The sequence below is a fragment of the Paramisgurnus dabryanus genome, chromosome 19 (genome assembly GCF_030506205.2).
Source record: "Paramisgurnus dabryanus chromosome 19, PD_genome_1.1, whole genome shotgun sequence".
Taxonomy (NCBI): domain Eukaryota; kingdom Metazoa; phylum Chordata; class Actinopteri; order Cypriniformes; family Cobitidae; genus Paramisgurnus; species Paramisgurnus dabryanus.
Genome location: NC_133355.1, coordinates 29,072,272 through 29,078,825, shown reverse-complemented (window position 1 = coordinate 29,078,825; position 6,554 = coordinate 29,072,272). Strand labels below are relative to the sequence as shown.

General features: G+C 35.6%; 1 long non-coding RNA gene across 1 annotated transcript; it reads right to left on the bottom strand.

Annotated features, from left to right (window-relative positions):
* Nucleotides 1-2,085: 2,085 nt before the first annotated feature.
* On the bottom strand, nucleotides 2,086-4,099 carry LOC135780093 (uncharacterized). Its single transcript, XR_010544971.2, has 7 exons — nucleotides 3,876-4,099; nucleotides 3,526-3,613; nucleotides 3,307-3,419; nucleotides 3,132-3,197; nucleotides 2,912-3,032; nucleotides 2,622-2,718; nucleotides 2,086-2,541 (listed from the first exon to the last, which is right to left on the bottom strand). It is a non-coding gene; the product is annotated as an uncharacterized lncRNA (long non-coding RNA).
* Nucleotides 4,100-6,554: the final 2,455 nt, after the last annotated feature.

Sequence of the window (6,554 nt, the reverse complement as noted above, 5' to 3'; positions counted from 1 at the left end):
TGTTTGTGTATGTCTGCAATTCATTGAACTGCCGCCTCATCGGATCAGATGTGTGAAAATACGCATATACATAACAGCGGACCAGCCTCTTTTAATGTTTGTTCCTCCTTTGAAATGTAAACAATGTACTCGAATCTCATCCACGCGTCAGCTCGTACAGTCTAAATGTTGCTCCATGCACAGAGGGTAGACGCACATTTCACCGGGACAGCGCCACCCGGTACTCGTGGGCCAGTACAATCGACACAGTAGCCTATCTGTACAGATGTGAAGCTAATATTCATCCAAACAGTCGCTAAGTTTGGCTAAATGAGTCTAAAAGTCGCTAGATGTAGCAATAAGGTCGCTATGTTGGCAAGCAACACAGTCACTGAGTTGGCAACACTGAACACTGCTTCAGCCAATCCCCTTTTTTTAAGCAAGTAAGCCCCACCCACTGACTAACATTGAATTTGCATACAAGTTGAAAATAAAAATGAACACGAAAATGAAAACGTAAATGAAAAAGAAAAACAGAACATGAAATTAAAACTTTACATTTTAATTTTGTCCCTATTATTGCTTGGGCATGAATAAAAAGCCTTTTAAAAATGTATTTAAAGATTCCTTTTCAAGCTTTTCTTTTTATTTTAATATTGTCAGTCTTGACTCAAGATTATATTGAAAATGAAATGTCAAATCATCAATTTAATTAAATTTTTCAATTTGGCCAGAATAATGCTTCATCACGTTAAAAATGAAAATGAAATAATTTAATATAATGTTTTAATTTTTATTTTAGCATTTCATTTTCAAATTTGGGACATATTTTGCGATTTTATTTTTTATTTTATAATTTAATTAATTATTTTATAATTTCATTAATTAATTTAAAAAAGACCAAAAAAACCTTCCATAGAAAACAATGTTTTAATGCACTACAAATGGCAAAGCCACCAAATTTATATGAGGCTCCGCACCTCCTCGAAGTCCAGGTATGTCCGCTAATATTGCTAATAAAAACTGTCAACAAATACTTCCTCATCCCATAATGTACAGCGCAGCTGACTACGGCAGCTGGTTTAGTCCAAAAATTTGCGGTCCTTTTTGCAGTTAGGTCTGTTTAATCTTGGATTGCGTTCTCACTACAAACGAACCGCTCCAGAGTTCATTTGAAAGCGTACAGAGACCACCTCTTCAAGAAGGTCTCGGTCCGCTTGTTTGGTCCGCTTTTGGTGCGGTACGATTCAACCGAACTAAATAAAAGCACATTTAATGACTTGTCAAAGAAAATGCCAAATCTAACCCCAAACCCAAGCGACAATGGTTAAAAAGCAGAAAACAAATGAGAAACCAAAACATAAAATGACACAAAAAGATGCCCCGTATTAAGTGAACGGGAGGACTGGCGTTTCATTTGCACGCAAAATTGGAATTTGGCGTACATGTATGTATGCATATTTTTTATATTAATAGCCTAGTACTTTTTAGCTCAGTTGGTAGAGCATTGCATTAGCAGCACCAAAGGTCATGGGTTTGATTCCTAGGGAACATAAACATGGACCTGGAATTAAGTTGGTTTGATGTGAATATTTAGCTTGTGTTTACTTTTTTACTGTTGAATATTTTATCAGTAGGCTACACACGTTGCCATGAAAAGATAAAGACTCTTAGAAAGTGAAAACTCCAGCAGACATATGTCTGTGACCACAGGATCTACACTCTCAGAAAAGAAAGGACATAGTTGTACCTTTAGGGGTACAATAGCTTGTCACTGGGGCTGTACCCTCAAGGGTACAGTTTTTGTACCCTTTGCAGAGGGTACAAATTTGTACCCTTGTGATTTGTACCTTAAGAGACCAGTTTTGTACATCTGGTGACAATTTTGTACCTTTATTTAACAGTACAAATATGGACCCTTCAAAAAGGGTACAAAATTGGCTTTGACAGGGTACACTCATTGATTATGGTTTTAAAACTTATACATATATCTCAAAACTTTAAATTATAAGTGCATATGACTCAATATATTTGTGTTGGTTTAGCCAATCGTTCAGCGTAAAGGTACATTTTAAACATTAGTATAAAAAATGATAACAGAAAAGATAAAATACACAGTTTATTGAACAATCATTTATTTTACAAAAGGTTTAGATATAAAACAGAAGTGTGCTGTTCAGTCCAAATTCACAACATTAAAAACTAATATTACATTTACACTTTACTTATGAAATATATCAAGTATTCCTTTATGGCTTTAACAGACTGTCCAAACAGGAATATTTTAAAACAAAATCAGTGTGCTGTTCCTTAAACCAAACGACATTTAAACATTTTTAACAGGGCCACATCTGTCCTTGCCAAGCAGTGAGAAACACACAAATATAAATTTTTTCCCTGATAAAACTGTGGTGTACTCACAGCATAATGAGTAAATGAATAGGTCCATATGGAGTAACATTTCTTTAGTTTTTGTTGTGTTAATGACGGGTGGTAGAGGATAGTCAGTCAGCCTCCTTAGTGGTAAAGATCGAAAACTGCTCTGGGCACGTTCATACTTATCTGTGAGAAAACACAAAAATATGAATACATTTTCCACTGACAGAACTGTGGTATACTCACAACATAAATAAATGTGGTACCTTTAAAGTTTTTGCGTGTGAATGATGGTTGGTCGAGAACAGTCAGCCACCCTCAATGGTAAAGATCCAAACTTGCGCGGGAAACGTTTGTGCTAAACTGTGAGAAAACACACATAAATATGAATTAATTTTCCACTGTTTGGTTGAGCAGACAGACAGACAGACAGACAGACAGTCAGTTAACGTAAGTCCTTACTGAGAGAGAAACACATAAATATGAATTATTTTTCACTTACATAACTGTGGTGTACTCACGCAACATAATAAATAAATAAATGTGGTAACGTTACCTTTAAAAGGATTCTGTGTAACTGACTTTTGACGTTTGGTGGCGAGTAGACAGTCAGTCAGTCAGTCAATCTCCCCCCTGACTGAGAGATTCAAACTTGCGCAGGAAACGTTTGCGCTAAGCTGTGAGAAAACACACATAAATATGAATTAATTTTCCACTTACAGAACTGTTGTGTACTCACTTAATAATAAATACATTAATAAATGTGGTAAAGTTACCTTTAGAAGGTCTTAAATGACTGTTTGGTTGAGAGCAGACAGAGAGTCAGTTTACGTTAGTCCTTACTGAGAGAGAAAACACATAATATATTATTAATTTTCCACTTAACGTTACAGAACTGTGGTGTACTCAAACAACATAATAAATAAATTAATAAATGTGGAAAAACGTTACCTTAAAAAGGTTTCAGGGTAAATTACTGTTTGGTGGCAAGTAGACAGTCTGTCAGTCAATCTCCCCCCTGACTGAGAGAGATTCAAACTTCCACGGGAAACATTTGTGCTAAACTGTGAGTAAACACACATAAATATAAATTAATTTTCCACTTACAGAACTGTGGTGTACTCAAACAACATAATAAATAAATTACTAAATGTGGTAACGTTAACTTACCTTTTAATGGTTTCTTGGTAAGACGTGTAACGTTATACAGTCTGTCAGTTAATCTCCCCCTGACTGACTGAGAGAGATTCAAACTAAACTGTGAGAAAACACACATAAATATGAATTATTTCTCCACTTACATAACTGTGGTGTACTTAATGAACATTAACCAGCTCATAAAAATGAGTCTGAGGAGTATGAGGCAATAGTGCTGTGTCAATATCGCGTTGACTCGTCTTATACAACTTTACACAAATAACCGTAACCGAATCAGTATTAAAATGAAGAGCCACGACAAACAACACATTTTTAAAGTTTAAAAATGTTTTAAAGATGATGAATGAGTTACCAGTGCTTACCTGTTAATGTTCTTTAAGTGTCTGTCGTCCTCCTGCGCTGCTCTGTGAAACTGACTGCGACCGTGAGATGTGGGGGGATGGGCGCGTGTCAAAATAAAAGCGCGGGTTTTTTTCGGTGTGTGTGAGGGATTCAGTTATTCAATATTTATTCAGTTTAAATAATGGTTAATCAATTGCAGTTTTTGAGTTCATATCACAGTTTTTATTAAGTGAAATTAACTTTTTTTTTCATTAAAATTTAAATTTAAAATTAAACACACTGTCAATGAACTGAAGAAAACTAATACTACTTCAACACCCATGTGTCCAACTAAAGGAAAACAAAAATTGACACAATAGTTATTTACGTTACTCACCAGATTTACAGCAGTTGTCTAGAACAACAAATAAAAAAAATATCAAGAGGCTGTCTCTTAACATTGTACCTTATCCTTTAAAAGAAATGGTACAAATATGTACCTTTTAATGCTTGGGAACAAATATGTACCTTTTTGACCCTCAAAAAGGTGCATATGTGTACCTTGAGGTCCAATAATGAGCCCTATGGGGTACTTTTGTGTTGATTGTACCTTGGGGGACAGAAATGGACCCCTACTGTACCCCTATTTCTGACAGTGTATGTATAGACTAACTTTATGCCCAGCTCAGCTCTATGAACCACCATTTTGTATTGGCATATGGCAGCTCTACAGCAAACTCTGGGGAGATTTTGATTCTGTCTCTCAGTCATGCAGGCACAATGTTCCTCTTGTCAATGGGAAGAAGCATCTGTCTGTTCAACGGGGGCTTATTCTTATTCTTTTTGCATTAGCACCCAAGAGTTTATCTGATAAATATAACAACAAATACTAAAGTTTGTGATGGCAGATTTTATAAACTTGCTAAGCTCCTTAGGGGACATATCATGAAAATGACTGACTTTTCCATGTTTAAGTGCTATAATTGGGTTCCCAGTGCTTCAATCAACCTAGAAAATGTGAAAAAGATCAACCCAGTAACTTAGTTTTGGTAAACCGTTCTCTGCAAGCTTGTGAAAAAATAGGTCATTGAAATTTGGCTCTGCTTGTGATGTCAGAAAGGGATAATACCGCCCCTTAATCTGCACTATCCAACCATGACACTGCCATTTAGTGCAAAAATAGAGAGAAAATAATTGACTGCACAATTGAGTTTCAATTTCAACAAATCACCATCATTGCTGTGGTTGCGTTTCATCAGCTCATTTGCATTTATAAGGACACACTCAAAAATGGCAAAAAGTAATTTATTTAAAAGTAAATATGGTTTAATCTTTTTTAGTTACAGAAGTTAGTCAGTAAGAAGCAGTGATTGATTTTCTCTTCTTCTGTTGTTATTTAATTAACTTTAATGACTGACTTCAAGAGGTTAGGCTTATTATAGGACCTAATGGAATAAAATGTTTACATTCGTTTACAGTAACAAATTCTTTACTATGAAACTCACTAAGATAGCTGTTTTGACATGCCTAAGCATTTGTCCATTTAAGCCAAAAAGACGTGAACATGAACTCGTTTAAGCTCTGTCTGTGCGTGCGCGCTATTGGTGGTTATTTTCAAATTTAAGTCCAGTCCAACACACTGAATCTAATAATCATACAGCCTTTAAAGATTACTTCAAGAATAAAACACACCGTTGGGTTTTGTTGTAAAAACAGTACAAATAGAAAACGAAAGGCCAATAGACTATATTACTATACTATAAGCATAGACTTTCTTTAGTCCATAAAGGCAATTAATATACAAACTCTTTAGGCACGTTGAAAACATGATATAGTATTTGCAATGTAAGTTATATGTAAGTCTTTTAATATTTGTTTTCTAACAATGATTCGCTGCCACATGTCAAAATAAACACATTAAAGCGCATTAAATTTAAAGTGGCACACGGGGCCTTTCAGATATCGGGGGTCCAGTGCCACCCCGGACACCCCTCTGGCTCCGCCACTACTCTTATGGACTATTTATGATACTTTTATGTATGTTTGAAACAACATGAGGATTTTTCATCTTTCACAACATGATTTTTAATTTTTTTATGTACACTATTCATTTCAGTCAGAATGTGGAAGTGCAAATCCCAGGTTTGCCAAAGATTAGGTTATACAAGATAAAGGCACAATCCATTTTGATTCTTCATTCATTTGTGATTTTTGGAGGTTCTGTCACACACACACACACACATAGATGTAATGGTTTTTATACTGTACAAACTGTATATTCTATTCCCCTCCCCTAACCCAAACCATCACAGAAAACTTTCCTCTACTTCAGATTTTTTTAAGAAACATCCTTATGTTTGTTTTATAAGCTTGTTACCTCATGAATTTTCCGTCAAAAATGTACTGGTATTCCTATCTGTATTTTTCCTAGCAATGTGATAATTACCAGGTACACACACATGCACACACATTCACACACACACTTGATGTACACTGAATTGGTGGGCAGCGAACAGAAAGCATCACTCAGGATCACAGTGGATTCATCATTACACATCTTATGGTGGTGTGTCAAGCGGCACCAGGAGCTAATAACACTGCCTCAGGAGACTCCAGATGTTCAGCAGTAGAGGAATACCCAGAGGACACACTTTCACTGCTGAGAGCTCTTTCATTGCTCAAGAGATTTAAACCCAACATGAAATAAACATTTAGCCCAG